The 21,500-nt window shown below is 46.8% G+C and overlaps 1 protein-coding gene across 2 annotated transcripts in view; it reads left to right on the top strand.

Moving 5' to 3' along the window:
- The window catches only part of KBTBD2 (kelch repeat and BTB domain containing 2), a 70,581-nt gene that overhangs the window by 24,430 nt on the left and 24,651 nt on the right, over positions 1-21,500 (top strand). The window lies entirely within an intron of this gene.

Here is a 21,500-nt window from a genome sequence, read left to right as displayed (position 1 = left end):
TAATAGGAGTCACCTCCTGGGGTGGATTTTCATGTTACTCGTCTGTTTAAGAGCGCTACTACGCCTCCCATTCCTGCCCGGACGGATTCTGCGGATCTGTAGGTGGTAACTTTGCCTGAAATCAATATACTTGCTTTCAGAGACTGTTGCCCGTCCAACCATGGCTTTCGCATGGTTGGCTAATGTTATTGAGTCCTGGGCTGATGCATTTGTAGAGCTGTTTCCCTCAGAAACTTCTGGGGATCAGATGTCTTTTCTTGCTCACATAAAAAATGCAGTTTCATATGTGGGAGTAACTATATTGGATGCCAGTCTCCTCACCTTCAGGGTTTCAGTTGCGACTGTATCCGCCGCCATACACTGTGGCCGCGCTCTTGGAAGGCAGAGGTGGACTCGAAGGGTCCTAACTTTGACAAGATTGTAGCATCGTTGGAAATATCACTGACTGCTAAATTTCCGCCTTCAGCTACTCCCACTACAAAGCCTCGGACTAAATCTTTTAAGTCTTTGTCCTCAGGGACAGCCTAAAGGCCAGTCTTTTCCTAGGCTGTCGGCCTCCATGAGGGCCCGCTATACCTGGTACTGCGCAGACCTGGATATCCAGACGTCCTGCTTCTAAACCTAAGGATAAACCTTCAGCCTGACGGGACAGGTCTTCATCCTGGGGATCCCAGAGTGAGATATTGACTTTTTCAGTTCGCCCAGTGCTGGTGTCAAGTCACCATGGATGCTTGGGTAAGAGTTGAAGTCTCTCACTGGTATACCCTCTCATTGCTTAGATGGCCTCCCTACATGTTTTGCTACACAGGCCCTTCTTCAGACCCGAACAAGGCCTTAGAAATCCAGAAGGCTATACAGTACTTGCAGTAACCAGGGGTAATTATGCCAGCTCCACTATCTCAGGGGACTGGTTATTCTACTTTCTTTCTGGTGCAGAGGCCGAATGCTCCTCATTGGCCTGTCCTCTATCTCAAATCCCTGAACCAGTTCCTAAAGGTGCCCAGGCTCAGGAGGGAACCCCCTACGCTCCATCATCCAAGCTATGGAACCTGGGGCCTTTATGGTATCGCTGAGTATTCAGTAGGCATACCTATAGAGCCCTTTCATCAGCGTTATCTCATGTTTGCTGTGCCACAGCAACACTTCCAATATTCGGGGACTGTCCACAGCCCTTACCAGATTTATGGCTTTTATGACAGCCCACCTGTTCAGGGTATCCGACTGCTCCAGTATCTGGATGGCCTCCTGCTCTTAGGAAGGTACTTTAAAGCCATTTCAAGTTAACCATTGGTTCCTTTACAATCACAAATGGTTAATCAACTGGAAAAAAGTCCTCCCGGGAATCCCTCACAGGGTATGATTCATCTGGGAGCCCTGCTGGATTCTCAGAATCGGAGAATCCTTATGTCAGACAAGATCTCTACTCTTCAACTACGAGTGCGCGGATGTCTCCACAGTCGACGAGGGTCATTACTCTCTACTGCGGGTTCTGGAATCCAGGGTGTCTACCTTCGAAAGGGTGGAATATGCTCAGTTCCATTCCAGGCCTCTGCAAAAACTGATCCTCTCCAAATGGAACGGGTTTCTCCATCGAGTCACTGTTCAGATGCTGATGCTCTCTCCGGAGGGGAGTCTGTCTCTGTCTGGGTGGCTATGGCCATCTCATCTAGAGTAATCCTTACAACCGGCACCAGTCTCTTGGGCGCTGTGACCGGTCCGCACTCCTTTCAGGGCAGTTGGACATCTGTCAATTCCGCCCTGCCAATCAATTTATTGGAACTTCAAGCTATCTTGGGCCCTCGCTCTGGCCTAACATATACTTCACGGTAAACCTGTAAAGGTTCAGTCCGACGATGTCACAACAGTGGCTTACATCTAGGAGACACTCGTAGTTGGGCAACATTGATAGAAATGTCACACATTCTGACATAGTCCAAGGGTCTTCTCCCGGCCATCTCTGCAGTGTTCATTCCGGGAGTGCTCCATTGGGAAGTGGTCTTCCTCAGCGTTCACGACATGCATCCCAGGGCCAGGTCTCTTCTCCAAGAGCGGTTTCAACTCCTAGTGAGCAGAGGGGGCCTCCCAGAGGTAGTCCTTATGGCCTCCTGACTCTGTCACACACTGCCGGTGTTAGAGTACAGAACTAGAGGTACCGAAGCATCCTTCAGTGACGCATTGTCAGTGAAGTGGACCTTCCACTTTGTGTACCTGTTTCCTCCGGTCACCCTTCTTCCTCGAGGTCTTCGGAAGTTCAATCAAGACTGAGGTGCTGTCCTGCTGGTGGCTCCAGATTGACCCAGACATCACTGGTACTTAGATTTTCAGAGTCTCTCCATCGACACTCCATTCCTGCTGCCTTAATATCCGGACTTGTTGTTTTGGGGGTCCTTGCCTTTCCCTGGACCTGGATCATTTGTCTTTGACTGCATCCCTACTGTGGTCCTAAGGCTTCTCTGGCTCTGTCATTTTTGGTATGTTTAGAGCGGTTAGGCCAGCCTTTGCTGGGATCTACCACAGAATGTGGCATACATAATTCTTATGGTATCGTACCTGTAGCTATGATCCTCAGGTGTTTAGGATTTCCAGAAGTTCTGGCATTCCTTCCAGCTGGCTTGGGTCTAGCCCTCTGCCTGGCCTTCCTGAAAGTGCGGGTCTCTGCACTGTCAGTATGGTTCGGATGTGGAATTGCTCCACTCTCTGGTATCCAGACCCTCCTTCAGGGTGTTTTCTGAATTCTACTTCCCTTAATCCCCCCTAGGGGTTTCTTGGGATTTGGCAGTGGTTCTTCGTGCCCTCCTGGGGCCTCCATTTGAACCACTAGTTTTGATAGCCCTTACGTGGTTTATGACTTAGACTCTTTCTTATGGCGTTTGCATCTGTCAGGAGAGTGTCGGTATTGGGAGTGTTCTCATGTGGCTCCCTCTTCTGGATATTTCACCAAGACCGGGTTGTGAGTCGCACTTGCTCTGTGTTTCTAAAGTGGTTTTTAAGTTCCATGTTATTCAGGAACTTATTGTACCATTTCAGTCTCCAGTCCTCTCGGCTGGGGTGGCCTCATTGACTGACTATAGTCCGGCCTCTCCGGATTTACGTGGTCCGTTCAAGTTCCTTCAGGAAATCGGACTCCTTATTTGTGGTCTATGGATTTCACAGGAATGGATGGCCGGCCGATAAACAGATATTGGCTAGATGGATTCGTATGTCTATCTCAGGGGCCTACATATAGGAAGGCCTTTCTGTTGATGCTTATTCTACTCTGGCTGTGGGCGGCTCGCGGTGGCGCCTCGGCAGTTCTGCCTTGCAAGGTGGCCACGTGGTCTTCTGTCCCACACCTTTCTAAGGTTCTATGCATTGGATTCCTTTGCCTCTCAGGATGCTTCCTTTGGGCGACGGATTCTCCTCTCATCACAGGAGCGTCCCCACCCTTATAAGGACTGTTTTGGGACATCCCCCAAGGTCAACCCTGTGGACCCCCTATGGACCCTGAAGGAGAAAATGAGATATGGTAAGAACTTACCCTTGGAAGACCCTATGGACCCTATGGACTTCTTTCTATGAAGTCCATAGGGTCCATAGGGCACCCGCCCTGACTCACCTGGCTTCATATGGGCTGTGTTACTGGTCACCGGTTTCCCATCTCCTTCTCTGTGAGTATGGTTCTTGAGTGTACCAGTCTTCTCTCTCTTTCCTACTCCGGCCTTTGGCTAATTACAAACTGAGGTGCCTCTGGCTGGGCAGCGGGGTTATAGGAAGAGTGGACCCAGTGCATCCTGGGAGCTGAAAGTTTTAACTGCGTGGTGCCCGGATTTGGTTCCCAACCTATACCCCAAGGTCAACCCTGTGGACTCTATGGACTTCGAAGAAAGAGAGATAACAAGGGTAAGTTCTTATCTCTCTCATTTTTTTTTAGATAGTGTTTTAGTCTATTATTTTGAATGTGTGGACAAATAATCAGAATGTTTTCATGGCATTACCAAGACGACTATATTTCATAGCAAAATTATCACTGCATGACTATTCTCTAGTTATCTCGATTTCCTTTTACCTTGATAGAGTGGAAAAATACAATACATTTCCATTAATGGGTTCCTCACACAATTAGAGGAAACAATCAGTAGTCACAGTGGAGCCATTCTTCAGAGGAAGCAGAGAACTTGTGCTATATTTGTTTCTGTTTCTCTGACTATTAGCTGTAATCTTTTAGGTAACACACACCATTAACATCTTTCCTGTATTTATAAGGCAGTCTCCCTATTTCTAAAGCTAGGTACACACCTATTCAGTTATCAGGGAGATCATCCGATATCGGCTGATTGGCCTGTTAATTCTAGAAGTACGTATTCAAAAGCGTTAGTTGATAAATGGCATTAAACGTTCCTGCAAATGGTCGGGTTGGGATCTGTTTAATATGCCCGACCACCTGATCTATTGTAGAATGTACACACTGAGCTAGATATAACTCGGTGTGCACATTGATCAGATACTCGCTTCGAGGACCCTTTCCCTCTCCTAACCACCTTATTTCAAAGGTGCAATCCTATCACAGCACCATGCTTGACGTAACTGAACTCTTCAGAATGACCCATTTTGTATTACAAATGTTTGCATATGGAGACTGCATGGCTAGGTGCTTGATTTTATACACCTGTGGCAACGGGTTTGATTGAAACACCTCAATTCAATTAACAGGTGTGGCCAAATATTTTATACTCCATATAGTGTATGTATGTGTGTATAATGTATGTATGTATGTATATATATATATATATATATATATATAATTTACTGCAAGTCCCCCAAATGGTTGATATTTTTTTTTTTATCACGTCATGTAAATAGCTATTTAAACTTTTTTTTTTTTTTTTTTCATTTTTTTATTATTAAATCCGGCTTAAATAGTTATTTACATAATTTGATGATAAACAGTTTTGTTGATATTGTTATTAAAAAATAATTAGCCAGTTAAGTGGTTAAAACAGGTGTATGGTGATGTGAGGAAAGTGGTATGAAATGTTCAAAAATGGACGACAAACGTGCACAGTTTTGGGTGGGAAGTTTTCAGTCATCCACCCTATATAGTACGGAACTTTCTCCCAGTGATTTTCACTCTTTCCCGAAGTTCAAAGAGTTTCTGGATGGAAAATGTTGAAGTGATGATGAATTGAATGGACTTGAGACAGATATGGTAATCACCACCTTCATTTAAGCATTTATGTGGAATAATAGACCTAATTAAACTAGGTACACACTAAACGATGTGTGTACCAAGCGATCCCACGGAAGAACCCCCCCCCAGCCGACGGGCCCACATATCGAGCGGCCGGTACACATTAGAAGATCCAGGTTCCTGACCGCCCGATGTGCCGGCCCCTGCCGCATCCCACTGCATGGGGTCGTCAGTCGCATCGGCAGACTGAGTTGCATGTAGGGCTGACCTGACGATGTGGCTGACGACCCCACAGGAGCGTGCACCTCCCGACATAGTGGGCACGATTTGAACGATCAGTCGAAGGTCGACGAAAATATCGCTAAGTGTGTACCCAGCCTAAATGTTTTGTATTACCGGCAAACTGTCTTTACCTACTGGATTACCCTCGTATTTACTGTAACTAGCAATTATTTTAAGTTTGTTTTGTATTAATATCTGAAAACTATCAAGTAAAATGTGCTTATTTTAACTGTGTATATAGTATTATGATTTCCAGTTATTTGTTGTTATATGTAGAGGTCAAAATAAAAAGATCTTTTTAAACACAGCTATGACATTTGGGGGCAATTCAATTCTTTTATGAGGCGCCTTAACTAATGTGTGCCCGACGGAGCACTTAAATTGTTGCTCTATGCGGACACGCATAGCTGTGGGTAGACAACATTTCTGCTCGCAGCCTCCTGAGGTAGCCCAAAGCAGTACTTTAGATGGGTTTAGCTCCTTTGCACGGTTAAACCCAGTGCTGTCAGGCAAGCACAACGGAGTAACAATTGAATTGCTCCGTTGGGTGCCCATTAGTTAAGCCACCCAATAAAAAAATTGAATGTCCCCCTTGGTGTACACTTACTTGAAATGTACCATAAATGCTAGGAAATAAAATGCTTGTATTTTTTATTTTTTTTAAACACTAGAAGTATATAAAGCATATAGGGACTGATGCATAGTTGATCATAAACGAGTTTGCAAAGTGTATGTTGTGTGAATTTGCACAATGCATGCAAGTGTGGGCGATGCAGATTAGTAAGCATAACGATCTACATTTACAACCGAAGAGATTAGACTGGGTAGTAATGTTCAGTGAGTGAGTACCAGAGCTGGGCATGAGCTGCAACTTTCTACATACTTTTAATTATAGCGCAAATGCAGCTTTGTGACTTTTGTAATAGGATTGCGTGAAAAACTGCGGACACGCGTAGCCTTAATAAGTCGTAAAAACCTCACAACTGATTGAATTTTTGTAAACACTGCAGATTTAATAAATTATTTACATTTTTTCTCGGTTAGGGAAAAAGTTTGTATTACCTGCACTAATAATGAGCAGAAACCATCTCCCCTAATAGTGTTATGGATGCAGAGGATTTAATTTGTTTAAACTACTAATTCAATATATTTATTATAGCAACTTGCAGGTATTGTTTTGCTAACCAGTTGGAATGAACGGGAGGTGGACTGCATGATGTATCCTTAGAACTCCATTCGTTCGAAAATGTGAGAATCAGAAAGGCTGGCAATGTACTATATTCTTCTCAATATGGGCGTAGTTTTGTTGTGCAGCAGTCATTGACCTGGATGCTTATGGGTCATTCCATGAAATTTATATGAAATTATCCCTAATAAAATCAGCAACATTTATTGCCGCTATATTGTTCTGTCATATGAACACTATTTACAGCTGTGAACTTCCTGACCACCTGGATATGATCTACCATTTGGTACTGTACTAGATTGCTTTATAACACTTATTACTATTACTATCTGTAATTTTAAATGAGGTAATATGGAACTTCCGGTGGGCGGGGCATCTAGCATGGCCGCATTTTACCTGAGCTCCCTGGGTCCTGAGTAGAATCCTTTTTACTAATACTACTCTCCTTCTTTGCCCAGAAAGCTGACTTTGCCTCAAGGCTTTTATTAGCTGTGGGAGAGTGTACATTTACTCGATTGGACCTCAGGGATAGTTATCCACTGAAGTCTGGCCGTTAACGTGGACAGACTGCATGACCACTGACATTGTTGCCGCGAAACTACAGGGAACAAGCTACCTCGACTCTGCTGTGTTACAGCTCTCTACACGCTGTCTGAGACTCTTTGCTGCTTCTCTGTTGTCATATAGCCTGGGGAAGTGAGCCGCGTCCCCGGTACAGAACGATACCGACTTGCCTGTCTGATCTCCTCGACCCCCTCCACTGAAGCATAGCTTACCGGCTGCAGTGTGTTAGTGTGTGTAAATACCCGGCTGCTGGATGTCCTGCCTGTGACAATCTCTCCTCCTGCTCATCCTAGCGACTGCTTGCACCGTCCTCCCCTGTTCTCTGTGGAAGGATTCCTCTGGCTGGAGCCTGCCTGTACTTGTCAGCGGTAAAGGTGATTCTATTATCTGTCTTTCCTGTGCTCTCCCTAGCCCGCGGAGGGTGTGTGCTGGCTACTAGTGCCCTACCTTTCTGTTGTCTGTTTGGCTGGGACAGGGAATCCCTATACCTACCTCTACATTCTTGCTCTTGGCCACTTCTCCTCCTGTGTTCCTGCGAAGCTGATTGAGTCTGAACATCCTGCTGTTGTCCTGGACTTGCATCGGGACATTGTATGCACAAGAGACTACTAATTTCAGTGCAGGTTTCACGGCAGATTGCTCTTGCTGTGATTGGGACTGCTTTTTGCCTCTGACAGGGACTGAGTTCTAGCTGCATTGTATGCTGGTGAAACTGGTGACAGTGACTGCTGCTTTGGGACTCTCATGCTTCCTCCTTCATCCTCTTTAATCAGGTTTATGTTTACGTCTACTAATTGCCTTCTTTCTACACTCCTTTTAGTTTTGTTATTGTCCTCCCCCAATTTCTGTCTTTGTCCCCTTCAATCAGATGTTTGTTTCTCTCGCTCTCCCTCCTTACCCTCGTCTTGTGCTTCCCCTTACTCTTACCATTTCTTTCTCATTCTCTGCTCTATTTTTGAGTTTTACTTTCTTCCTCCCTATGTGAGTCTTCCATGGAATTCATGCTCTGATCTCCAACTACATACTAAGGGATTTTACTCTGTTATTTTGTGATTCACATATCACACTAGGTTTGAGCCACACTTATTCTATATTATAAACACAAATATGATAATGTGACAAACTTCCTTTATCATTACATTTTTTTTTGCTGTACTCCTCAGTATTTATATGTACATTGGCCCTGATTCAGAGCCGCTCGCTCTGACTAAAGCGCTCGCTCTGAATCAGGGCCCTCCTCCATTAAAATGGAGCGTCCTCCTGGACGCTCGTATAGCTGTGGGTGACCACCCACAGCATATACGAGCATCCAAAAAGATGGTCGCGATGGTCTTGACCATCGGACTTGCGACGGAAACCCTGCGGTAGGGTTTCCCAGCCACAAGCCCTGGAGTGATTTTGGCTCTATCAGAGCCAAAATCACTCCCACTGACATCACTAGTGATGTCAGTGGGGCCGGCTTCAGACGGTAGGCGTTCCCTTTGAGAACGCCGCCTCCGTCTGGCCGGCACGCCCACCAAAGGGGGCGTGCTGTCAGTCACCATCGACAGCACGCCGCCTTTGGTGCGAGACCCGGAGCGACCGCTTGGCTGTCGCAGTCCGGGTCTCGCGCATGCGCACGACGGAGCTCCCTCCGTCGTGTGCATGCGCAGTGGGGACCATCGACCCACTTGCGAGCGTACTGCCGCTTGCGAGTGGGTCTGAATGACCCCCATTCTCAGCTAGTTTTGTTGTTGGAGGGTTTGCTCTGCCACCTAGTGGTAAATACAATAGCTGTAGTCTCCTGTCCAACACTTAGTGGGATCTATCTTTCCCCATCTCCTTCGTTTTATCAACATCTGACACTACAAGACTCGCAACTCAATTTGCGATGGAGTTATCGAAGATCGTGATACCCTATCTAGAAGACTGGTTTAATCGCCTGTCGTCTCTTTTAGGTCCTGGCCCAATCCCATTGAACGGAGTCTGTATGTAATGCAGCCGCCGGATCACATACCGACAGCGGCAGCCTGGCGGGTCGAAAAATCCCGACAAAAGGCAAGTATCCTAACCCCTCCCTTAGGGGTCCCTAACCTCCCCCCGTTAGTGCCTAAACCTTACCCCTCTGGGGGGCTGCCTAAACCCCTCGTCCAGCTATTCCAACTCTGTTACAACGTAACTCTGAGTTTAATGTATCTGCCTCACTTAGTCTGAACCTTGAGTATGAAACTATTCCTGCGTACTTTTCTGAGGAAACCGACGATAATTTCGCACTGCCACCCTCCCAACATTTAGTATTTTATAGTCGCGAGGGGAGCCCTGCTTCTCGTTTTTTTTACAAATCGAGATACACATCATGAGGTAGGTAATGTATCAAAGTATGCTTCACACTCCTCAAATATTCCAAGGCTACAGCTATTCACTTCATTTTTATATCAGTGTTCTCTGCCATACACTGTATATCTGCCTCCACATTCTGTTTTGATATATAGCCCTCTTGTTACCCCAAGCCCCCCATTGTACATTTCCACATTGTTTCTGAGAACCGTTAGATTTATGACGTAAATACTGCGTAAACACTATTTCTACTTCAGGGTCCATAGGGTATCCACAGGATACCTTGGGGTATAGGTGTGACGTCAGTCGCAGGGCACCAAAGAGTTAAGCTTTCAGCCTCCCAGGATGCACTAGGTCCCCCTCCTATACCCCGCCCCCGGGCCAAGGCACCTCAGTTTAGTTTGGTGCCCGGCCGGAGTCGGGTGCACCTGTTGGAGTGGGGGCTAGAAGAGCCCCTGAAGCTTATTCTTCATGCAGCTGTGGCTGCACATCTGGATGAACAGCATGGACAGTCAGTCCTGACGTCCATGCTGTCTTCCCTACACCCCGCCGGTACCAGAACGCCGGTACTGATCCGGGGATGCTGGTGGGCGTCTGGGGTCACAGCTAGCGGTGACCCCAGATGCTCCGGACCATGGCCGGATTCAAGGGGGACAGAGGTAAGCAGCGGGGTCCCGCGGTGGGTCCCCGCTGATCACATGGTCCTTAGTCCCCAGGCAGGGGGCTCCCTGGGGACTGGCTGCAGCGTGGAGCCAGGCGTCCAACCTGCGCTTCCACTACCCCCTGGGACAGCGGACCGCAGCAGAGCGGTAGCGCTGCGGCATCCCAGGGGTTAAATGCATGCCAGGGGAGCGCGCCTTCCCTGTCTCACAGCCGGCGCCTCCCCCGCTGCACACAGCCCTCTCTGCATGCTGCCGACTGGTCCTGTGGCAGCGCTCCTCCCCCAGGCCAGCCTCCTCTCTGCTCCTCGGCGGCCATCTTCTCCAGAACGCATGGTGAACGCTGCTGGAAGCGCTGGACGGAAGCATCGTGGTCTGGGTCCCCCCGCATACCTCTCCTCCGCTGTGGTCAGGTCTGTGTATGCAGCGCTGTGTCCTACCAGGCCCTGTGTCTGTGTAGTTGAGTGATCAGCGCTGTTAGTGCAGGAATTGTTATTTCTCTGCATTGTATGTGACTGTGCTAGCGCTGCTGCCTGTAACTTTTCTTCTCTAAACTGTCAGCTTTATTACTGTCCCTGTTCTTCTGCTAAAGCCCTTGCGGTGCGGTGCTGCAGGGTGGTCTCTCGCCTATTTAATACTTAATTGGTGAGAGAGGTCACATACGTGGTGCCATCATGTCTGAAAGTGATTTTCCCCTCCGGCTACAGTGTACCACGTGCAAAGTACCGTTAGCGGACGGGGAGGGTAGCGCGGAGGGCCTTTGCCGGCAGTGTTTGTCCATGGCGCGGCCTATTATGGTTACAGCACCGGTACAGGAGCCGCCCTGGGCTTGTTTCGCTCAGGCGTTAACAGCTTTAGTGGGCCAGTTAGCTCCGCAGCCCGCGTTTACTCCGAGGGGTTTGTCCCAGCAGTCTGTGGTGTCGTCACCCATGCAGGGGTTCCCACGACAATTGGTGGTACCCCACAGTCTCCCTATTTCCCCGCTCCCGGGTTCTCAGGAGCCAGCGTGGGTTAACTCCCTGACGAGTTCTGTACAGCACTTGTCGGATGTGTTGCAAGGGGAGTCTGTGATGCGGCCTCATAAAAGGCCGGTGGCGTCTCTGTCCGCTCCTTATGAGGATGACGAAGGGACGTCTGATGATGGGGAGATTCTTGATCCTTACGATCAGGAACCTCTCCATACTAAGGACGCTGATGCTAAGTCCTTAGTATGTATTCCTGGACTTATTCGGGCGGTCCGCACAGCCTTGGTGATTGAGGACGAAGTTCCCCCAGCGGCTAAATCTAAGTATGCCTTTTTCAAAGATGTGAAGGGCGATGCCACAGTCTTTCCTCTTTCGGGTCAGTTGGTGGACCATTTAGAGGAGGCGTGGAAACAACCTGGCAAAAGATACCAGCCGCAGAGACGCCTGGCGGTGGCTTATCCGTTCGCCGATAATTATTTTGCTAAGTGGGAATCCCCTCCACAGGTGGATTCTCACGTGACCCGTCTTGTCCGTAGTGCCACATTGCCGATGCCATCCATGTCCTCCCTTAAGGATGCTACGGACCGCAAGGTAGAAATCTGCCTGAAGTCCGCTTATTCCCTTGCAGGGGGGGCAGCACGGCCGGCTATGGCCATTTGCTGGGTTGCCAGAGCGATGGAGCGCTGGGCGGATTCATTAGAGGCTTCTTTTGAATCCGACTGTCCGGCCGAACAGGCGGAGTTGATTGGCAATCTCCGTGATTCGGCCACCTACATCAACGAGGCGGCTCTAGACATTAGTACTCTGGTGTCTAGAATTTCTTCAGCAGCGGTAGCTGCTCGTCGCACCTTGTGGCTGCGATCCTGGAAGGCGGACGCAGATTCCAAGAAAGGTCTGGAAGCGTTGCCGTTTACCGGAGAAGTTCTCTTCGGTCCGGATCTGGATAAGATTGTGGCCACGCTGGCGGCAGCCAAATCTGCTTGTCTCCTGTCGGCCGCTGCTCCTTCTGGTTCGGGACCATCGTCCTTTCGGTCATCTAGGGCCCAGGGCAGGCCCAAACCACAGTCGTTTCCTCGACAGGCTGGCCCTAAGAAATCGGTCAAGCCCCGGAAGCAGGCATGGAGTACCAGACGTCCGGCCCCCAAGCCAGATGACAAGCCTGCGGCCTGACGGTCCGGGCCTCCCTTTGGGGGATCCCAGGGTGGGAGGCCGCCTGCTACAGTTCGCCCAGTGTTGGTCGACCACTACGACAGACACTTGGGTTCTGGAGGTGGTTTCCCACGGATACGCCCTCTCCTTCCGGCACAGACCCCCGGCTCGCTTCTTCACCACGGGTCTCCCATCAGACCGGAACAAGGCTACGGAGCTGCGGAAGGTATTGCACACTATGCTCCAGGCTGGAGTTATAGTGGCGGTTCCATTCTCCCAGAGGGGCCAGGGTTTCTATTCAAATCTATTTTTGGTACAGAAACCCAATGGGTCATATCGTCCGATTCTCAACCTCAAAGCACTCAACAAGTCTTTGCGGGTCCCGAAGTTTCGGATGGAGACCCTACGGTCCATCATTCTGGCGCTGGAACCTGGGGACTACTTGGTGTCATTGGACATACAGGACGCTTACCTGCATGTCCCTATTCTTTGGCGCCATCAACAGTTCCTCAGGTTTGCAATCCGCAGCGACCACTTCCAGTTTCGGGCGTTACCTTTTGGCCTGGCAACAGCACCACGTGTTTTCACCAAGGTGATGGCGGTCATGGCGGCTTCTCTGCGGCTGCAGGGAGTCCGCATGTTGCCGTATTTGGACGACCTGTTATTGGTGGCAGGATCTCCAGAGCTCCTGTTACGCCACTTGGACCTGACCATTGCACTGCTGCAACGGCACGGCTGGCTAATCAACTGGCAGAAGTCCACTCTAATCCCGTCTCGGAGGATTCTGCATCTTGGAGCCTTATTGGACTCGGGACAGCAAAGGATCTTCGTGACGGAGGACAAGATCTCTGCTTTACAGTCAAGGGTGCGCAGTTGTCTGCACAGCCGCCGGGTGTCCTTACACTCGGCGATGAGGTTACTGGGCTCCATGGTGTCGGTGTTCGACATGGTGGAATACGCCCAGTTTCACTCCAGACCTCTGCAGCACCTGATCCTGTCCAAGTGGAACGGGCTGACTCAGTCTCTGAAGTCCCAGACGATTGTGCTCACCCAGGAGGTTCGCCTGTCCCTTACGTGGTGGTTACAGACGACCCACCTCAACAAGGGACGTCCGTTCTGGGTTCCAAATTGGGTCCTGTTGACAACGGACGCCAGTCTTCGGGGCTGGGGAGCAGTTTCGGGTCCACACTTGTTCCAGGGCAGGTGGACGCCGACAGAAGCGGAGCTTCCAATCAATATCTTGGAACTCCGTGCGGTCTTCAATGCTCTCCAGCAGGCACAGCGGTTTCTCCAGGGTCGCCCGGTGCAGGTCCAGTCGGACAACGCTACCACCGTGGCCTACATAAACAGGCAAGGAGGAACTCGCAGTCGGGCGGCTCTCGTAGAGGTCTCTCGGATCCTGGTTTGGGCGGAGCGCAATCTTCCGGCCATATCAGCGGTCTTCATCCCGGGAGTGCTCAATTGGGAGGCGGACTTTCTAAGTCGCCAGGACGTTCATCCGGGGGAATGGTCCCTGCACCCGGACGTTTTTCAACTACTGGTGGACAGGTGGGGTCTTCCAGAAATCGACCTCATGGCGTCCCGGCACAACAACAAGTTGCCGGTGTACGGGTCTCGCACAAGAGACGAAGGGGCGTCTCTGGTGGATGCTCTGTCCGTCCGGTGGACGTTCCGGTTCGCATACCTGTTCCCTCCGGTCTCCCTTCTTCCACGGGTAATCCGGAAATTCAAACAGGAAGGAGGGACGCTCCTGTTGATAGCTCCCGCGTGGCCCAGACGGCACTGGTTCTCAGACCTTCAGGGTCTGTCCGTGGACATTCCTCTGCGGTTGCCGCTACGACCGGACCTTCTGTCTCAGGGTCCTTGCCTTCACCCGGACCTGACTCGGCTGTCTTTGACGGCGTGGCTGTTGAGACGGCCATGCTGAGGTCCCGGGGGTTTTCCAGCTCTGTGGTGCGGACCATGTTACGAGCTCGGAAACCGTCTTCCGCGAGGATATACCATCGCGTGTGGCATACGTTCTTCCAGTGGTGTCGACCGAGAGGTTATGCACCGCGGGAGTTTCGTCTGTCTCGGATTCTCGCCTTCCTGCAAGCGGGACTAGATCATGGGCTTCGCCTTGCTTCTTTGAAGGTACAGGTTTCGGCCCTATCTGTCTGGTTTCACCGTAGGATTGCTACAATCCCGGATGTGCGCACCTTTATGCAGGGTGTTCTCCGCATTCAGCCGCCCTTTGTTCCACCTGTGGCGCCTTGGGATTTGGCTGTGGTCCTGAGGGCTCTCCAAGGACCGCCGTTTGAACCACTGGGCTCAGTGGATCTTAAATGGCTAACAGCTAAGACTGTTTTCCTTCTGGCCATTGCTTCGGCCAGACGTGTTTCTGAGTTAGGGGCTCTTTCTTGTAGACCCCCTTTCTTGGTTTTTTATGGGAACAGGGCAGTGCTCCGCACTCGGCCCGAGTTTCTTCCCAAAGTTGTTTCCCAGTTTCATATTAACGAGGAAATCGTTGTTCCGGCCTTTAACTCACCGGGTCTTTCCGTGGGTGAGGCCTCTTTGGATGTTGTGCGGGCCTTAAGGACTTATGTTGACCGCACTTCTTCGTTTAGGAAGTCGGACGCTTTGTTTGTCCTCTATGGCTTCCGTAAAAAGGGTTGGCCTGCTTCAAAGCAAACTTTGGCAGCCTGGATCCGTATGGCTATTTCTGAAGCTTATCTTCATGAAGGCCTACCGGTCCCTCCTTCTCTGAAGGCTCATTCCACTAGGTCTGTGGGTCCTTCGTGGGCAGCTCGACGTGGTGCCTCGGCAGTTCAGATCTGCAAGGCTGCTACGTGGTCTTCTGTCCATACCTTCGTGAGGTATTACAGGTTTGACACCTTCGCCTCTCAGGATGCTTCCTTCGGGCGGCGGATTCTCCTTTCTGCACAGGAGCGTCCCCACCCTTAAAGGATACTGCTTTGGGACATCCCCAAGGTATCCTGTGGATACCCTATGGACCCTGAAGTAGAAAATATGAGATATGGTAAGAACTTACCCTTGTTATCTCTATTTCTACGAAGTCCATAGGGTTCCACAGGACTCCCGCCCTGTCGCACCTGTGCTGCAGATGGGCTTTGCTCTGGTCACCGGTTTTCCGTCTCCCTCTGGTGAGAATGTGATTCTTGTATGTGTCCAGATCTTTGTTCTCTCTCTTCCTTCTCCTCCTCCGGCCTATGGCTTGGTAACTAACTGAGGTGCCTTGGCCCGGGGGCGGGGTATAGGAGGGGGACCTAGTGCATCCTGGGAGGCTGAAAGCTTAACTCTTTGGTGCCCTGCGACTGACGTCACACCTATACCCCAAGGTATCCTGTGGAACCCTATGGACTTCGTAGAAATAGAGATAACAAGGGTAAGTTCTTACCATATCTCATATTTTTTTTGGCCTGCCTACTGGTGCACATTCTCGGCAAGATTCCTCCCAACAATCCCATGATTTAAAAGTATTGGTCTGTGTACCATAGATTCTTTGTTGCATTTCTCTGATCCTGTCTGGCACTTAAATATACTTTCTTATTTCATAAATGTTATTGTTTAACTAAGAAAAAAAATATATATATATATATATATATATTTATTATGTATAATTTTTTATTCTACGGAATCACTCTGTAATTGTTATTTTTTTAAACCTGGAACATAATGAGTACCATTTAGAATACTAGACTAGTACTTTCCGATACCACTTTTATTGCTATTATACTGTTGTTTACTTTATTACAATATAATAAAACCGTAAAATATAAAAGACTGCAGGCCAAATCCGTACTTGCTTATAGCATTATCCATTTACATTGACTAGTTGAACTAAGAGTCTAAACTTGTCTCCTATTAGTTGTTTTTCATATAAATATTTCACAATGTTTAGTGTAAGGTTTTAAGGGATGGGGACTGGTGTCCAGTAATTACTTCCCATTTTTTTGTTAGTTGGAAAATGTAGAAATGGTAGTGGTGAAGCTGAGCATTATGTGCAGTCGTTACTTTGTAGGTTTCCTTAGTACATTTGTTGTAGCAACTTTGTAATATTGTAATCAATATATGTCAACTTGTTGCATATGTAGTATACACTATTTGTAGTATCTGTAACTGATGCTTGTGCTTCAATAAAAAAAAAAGTATTAAAAAAAAATAGGTAATATATATTTTCCTTTTTATATATTAAATTGTTATACTGAATATCATCTATATTAATATTTTATAATTGTTATTTTACCTGTACTGTTCACTTATTGGTACAAATATTTCTGGGTCCTAGACCCTATTTTTGGACTTTTGTAAAATATGTCCTGTATTTAACTGCAGTTTAAACTATCATTTATAGAGAGAAATATACTTTTTCACTACTGAATCAGTGCGATTTTTATGAAATGAAATCAGTAACAAAACCAAATTATGAATTTATAAATAGGAAACGATCATAACAATTTAAGCACTATAAAGGGAGTATTATTTAATACTAAATATAACTCCATAACCGCAGATGCTTCTTTGCAGCAATTTGCTGATCACAGTGAATACGCTTGGAATTTACTCTGGCTTTATGATTAATTGGAGTAAATCCACTATTTTTTCAATTAGGGACGTGTCTGCTATTGCTCAACCTCCGGCTCATTCTCTCCAGTGGACTGATTTGTTTTAAATACTTGGGTGTCTGGGTATCGTGCACGCCTCAAGACAATGTTCGTTTGAATCTCACACCTATCACTGAAATGTTTAAAAGTAAAATATATTTGTGGAATAAATTACCCCTTAGTTTGACTGGCAGGATAAATTTGTTTAAAATGATTATACAACACAAATATCTTTATACTCCAACATTCCCCCATATATATCCCCAAACACGTGTTTCAGGTAATTAATGCCCTTCTTTCCTCCTTTATTTGGGGTGACAGGAGGGCTAGAATTAAACTCACTACTCTGTGTAGGCCCAAGGGAAGTGATTGTCTGGCCTTGCCTCTCCGTTTGTACTATCCGGCGGCTCAGCTGGCCCATTTAGTCGCATGGGTTGACTATACCAGTGGGGGGTGTCTCCCGGGTTTTCTGAGTGAGCAAACCGTGACTGCACTAACCCAGTTACATTTTCTCCTGGTTGAATAATGTAAAAGGACATATGCCCCTAGTCTTAAGCAGGCGATTGAGGTTTGAATGGCTGCGAATAGTCTGTTTGGTCCTCAGGGATGGGACCCGGATTTACCACTGTGGGACAATGGGGGATTCCCTGAGCAGAGCGGCTTTGATTGCAAGACATTCTGGCCCCTTATGGCGTGACTTTGCTAGGTCACATCAATATGCCTTTCATAAAACCTTTGATCAGATTAAATCTGAATTTTGTGTGCCTAATTCTGCTTTTTTTTCGTTGCCTACAGTTATGTCATGCCTTGGGTGCCCAGTACGGGGACTTCCCTCCCTCCATTCTTGATTCTCCTGTTAAAAAATTACTGTTCTCTGTGGGTGCCTGTAGAGTGGTGTCTGCTATTTACTCTATTTTAAATGCACATTCTTATAATGGCCTTGAGCAGTCTCTAAGACCTAGATGGGAAGCTGACTTGGGGGCTCTTTCAGACGAACAGAGGACACTTATGCTTGGTGGTACTCGGGATGCTACTGCCTGTGTTTGCTACCAGCAGATATATTCTGTGAAAAATAAAAAAAATGTACTCAGTTTAGTCTCTTTTTAATATGGAGATTCGGGCAGATTCCAGAGGTTGTAGATGTGGGTCAGCAGAGGCGACTTTTTGGCACCTCCTTTGGGAATGCCAGGCTCTGTACCTTACTACTCTATCTGCTTTCCCCCCCTCCCTTGACCCACTTATGTCTTTTTGGTTTCTCCCTTGAAGAATTGCTTAATGTCATATCCCAGAGGTTCCCAATCTTTTGTGAATCATGGCGTCCTAGAGTAACGGCATTGTTTTTACGGCACCCCCTAAGCCAAACGTTTGTTATTTACAAATTCAGAAAAAATGAAGTAAAATAGTAAAGTGAAGTAAATTGTGCTACCTGTCATCCTTAGGGTCAGTTATGTAGTGGGTGACAGGTTTAAGCTTCTGTTTGTGCACAATTTACATTACATTGACCATTAATAATTTGATTTGGTGCTGGACCACCATCAACCTGCAAGTGTTCTGAGGCACCCCAGGGTGCCACGGCACACAGTTTGGAAACCACTCTCATAACCTATAAGTGTTTTTAAGTTGTTATACCTGGCCATGGTTATTATAGCACAGGCATGGCTCCGGGTTGATTCTCCTCTTTTTCACAGCTGGGTCTCCTTAGTTAATGATACTGTTAACCATGAAAGATTTCTCTATACAGCTAGAGGAACTTTGCCCAAATTTCGCAAATTATGGTTACCATGGTACACATCTCCCCGCCTGACACTGGTTGATTTGGTGGGCTGCCAGCACTTGTTATTGTACTACGTTTTTTGCTGCCACACTGTTTTTAATATTTGTTTAATACTATGTTCTGCACTTATATATATGCTGTATAACCACATGTTAATGTGATTCTTTTTTATTCATTCTGTGATCGTTTGAACAATACTTTGTACTGCTGTTTTTTGTTTTCTATATTTTGTTTCTGATTTAAACAGAATTTGAAACCGTGCTCAATTAAAACATAAATTCTTATACGTAAAGGTTTACATACAGTATGGGTATCAGCCCATTTTAAGAAAAGTTCTAATTCAAATGAATGCGAATTAAAACATTTTTGGGACATTCAATTAATCCTACTAAAATGGCGTACTAGAGATATTGAGAAGGAGACTATCACAGGCAGAGATGAGGCAAGTCCACCAATTGAGCACCCTTGTTCCCAGGGGATTAAACGGTGAATTTGATTTTAAAGTGTGTTTTTGGTATAGGTTTGCATTTGTTATTTGCACCTATTATATGCACCAGCACTTTTTTATTCTATTTCTTCACTTTGTGGAATAATCTTTATCTCTACATTCTTTGCACAAATATTTGCAATTTTGCACATATACAGTATATGTATGATTTTAAATAGTTTTTTATTGATACTGCTTTCTATTTATTTAACTTTTTATGCTCTTCTTGAATGCAATGTTTTATTACCTTCCTTTGCCAAACTGGAGGCTATATCTATGGACAAAAATGTAGACCTAAAAGGAAAATACAGGATAATGAACGTTTGGAGACTGTTTATTTGTTGTAACAAATTAATATGTTATATTTTTTTCTATGTGAAAACAGCGATGTAATACATGTAGTTACTTCCGGGTTTGAATGGAATGCAAGCGGTTGCGTCATTTCCGGAATGACGTTTGTTTTTAAATGTACAGTTGTGGTGTGGGAGCCGGGTTGGAGGACCACTTCCGGGTCTTGTTGAAATGCAGGCGGCCGTGTCACTTCCGACTCTAGACTCCCCTGCACATGCCGCATTGATTAAAAGACGCTGATTAGCAGTAAATGTCGCCAGTTGAATTTGAGGGTTAATAAAGGGAGAATTATGTGAGCACAAACACGCTTCTGATGAAGGACCCATTAAGGTGGGAAACGTGTCAAGCGTAGGTCACGTTTACCTGACACTCCAGGGAAATTTCTAACACAGAAGGACCCCTGTGGTGGATCTTGTATCCGGATACGAGACTCAGCCTTCCCATAGACCTGGGATCACGGTGATTTATTCCTACTGAAATCACATTGCCTAATTGGAGTATTTCTATATGCTGTTTTATTATTTGTCTGTGTACTCCTATATTAAACCTACCCCTTATAAAAAGGTTACTCGACTATTTTCGTTTTGTTTCTGTCTTCCCTAACTGAGCTCTATAAGAGCAGGGGAGACATCTGTCTTTGCAGATCTGCAGAAAGAAATTATATTGGGATCTGCATGTACCAACAATTTTTGAACTATTGGTGAATATTGTTCATTGTTAACCACTGAGCGCCTGTTTGTTGTGAAGTTCGTTCTTCTATTATATTTTGTTTTTGTTTCATTGAAAATATACAGAAAATTAAAATAAAATATATGGCCATAACCTTTTTTTTAGACTCTCTTTTTTTTTTTGTTACTGTTGGTTCAAACGTTTTCTATGGAATGCGCTATAATACCGCAGGCCTGCCTTTCTGCATAAGCAAAGCATCTCATCCAGTCTGACAGGCATCACTTTGGTCCCATCCTCTCTAGGATCAAGGTATTGCAATCCAGGTAATGGCAGGGACAAAAAGGTCCTTTAATATTTTCAACTCAGAACCACCATAGTGTGGTACATAATCTATCAGAGAGCTCTGGCAAGTGAAAGTTTTCTATTGAAATGTTTACTTTTGCGTAGAATTCATTTTTGAGCCCTCGCCTTGTTTTAATTTTGCTTTGTACCTCTTAATGATTTAGAAGATATAATCTTATTCATGTTTCAATAAGTTGCTCTGGGGAGTCAGGTTACTAAGGAATGGTATCTTTCTCTTTCATCCACTAGGGGAGACTGGAGTTGCTTACGCTGGGGGTATAGAGGCGTGGATAACTGGAGCCGGCACTTTAAATAATTTAGAAGTGTGAAGCTCCTCCCCCTCTATTCCCCACCAGCCCTCAGTTTAGAAAATGTGCCTACGGAGCTGGTCACAATTTGCTGTGCTCCAGCAATACATTTATTTTATTTTATTATTTTAATAGCATCTTTTACACTTTAATAGTACCCTTCGCCACCTCTTGAAAGGTGGAGTCCAGGTACCTGGCGCCCTGTTATACAGGAAGGAGTGCACAGTGCTTATTAAAAAAAGCAACTGACAGCTCCTTATCGCCACACAGCACTTCTACAAGCACTGAGGACAAGACAGTGTGAGAAGGAGGAGTGCTGTTATCAGAGAGGCCATCCAAGGGAAGCAGTGAGTACATCAGCTGCACATCCCCTGGCTCCTGTCCCCGCTGCCGACGCTGGCTTCAGAGCATAGCGCTATAGCGCTGCTCCACATTACATACTCCACTGAGTATCCTCCTCCCCTCTCCCCGCTGACACCCGCGGCATAACGCTCCTACTCAGCGCGACTACCATTTTCAGAGCCCTTAGGGCATGAAGAAGGGGGCGGAGCCTAACAGCGCGGCTTCTCTGTCTCCATTCAGAGCGGCAGCGGCTGTTTCACATGTGTCTGACTGCAGCTCTCCAATTTAGGAAGAGTGTAGCAGCACTACTACAGAAGGGCTGGGTTCTCTTGATT

The sequence above is a fragment of the Taudactylus pleione genome, unplaced genomic scaffold (genome assembly GCF_031769625.1).
Source record: "Taudactylus pleione unplaced genomic scaffold, aTauple2 ptg000054l, whole genome shotgun sequence".
Lineage (NCBI taxonomy): Eukaryota > Metazoa > Chordata > Amphibia > Anura > Myobatrachidae > Taudactylus > Taudactylus pleione.
The sequence above is the reverse complement of the archived record's forward strand: the minus strand, read 5'-3'. Positions and strand labels throughout refer to the sequence as shown.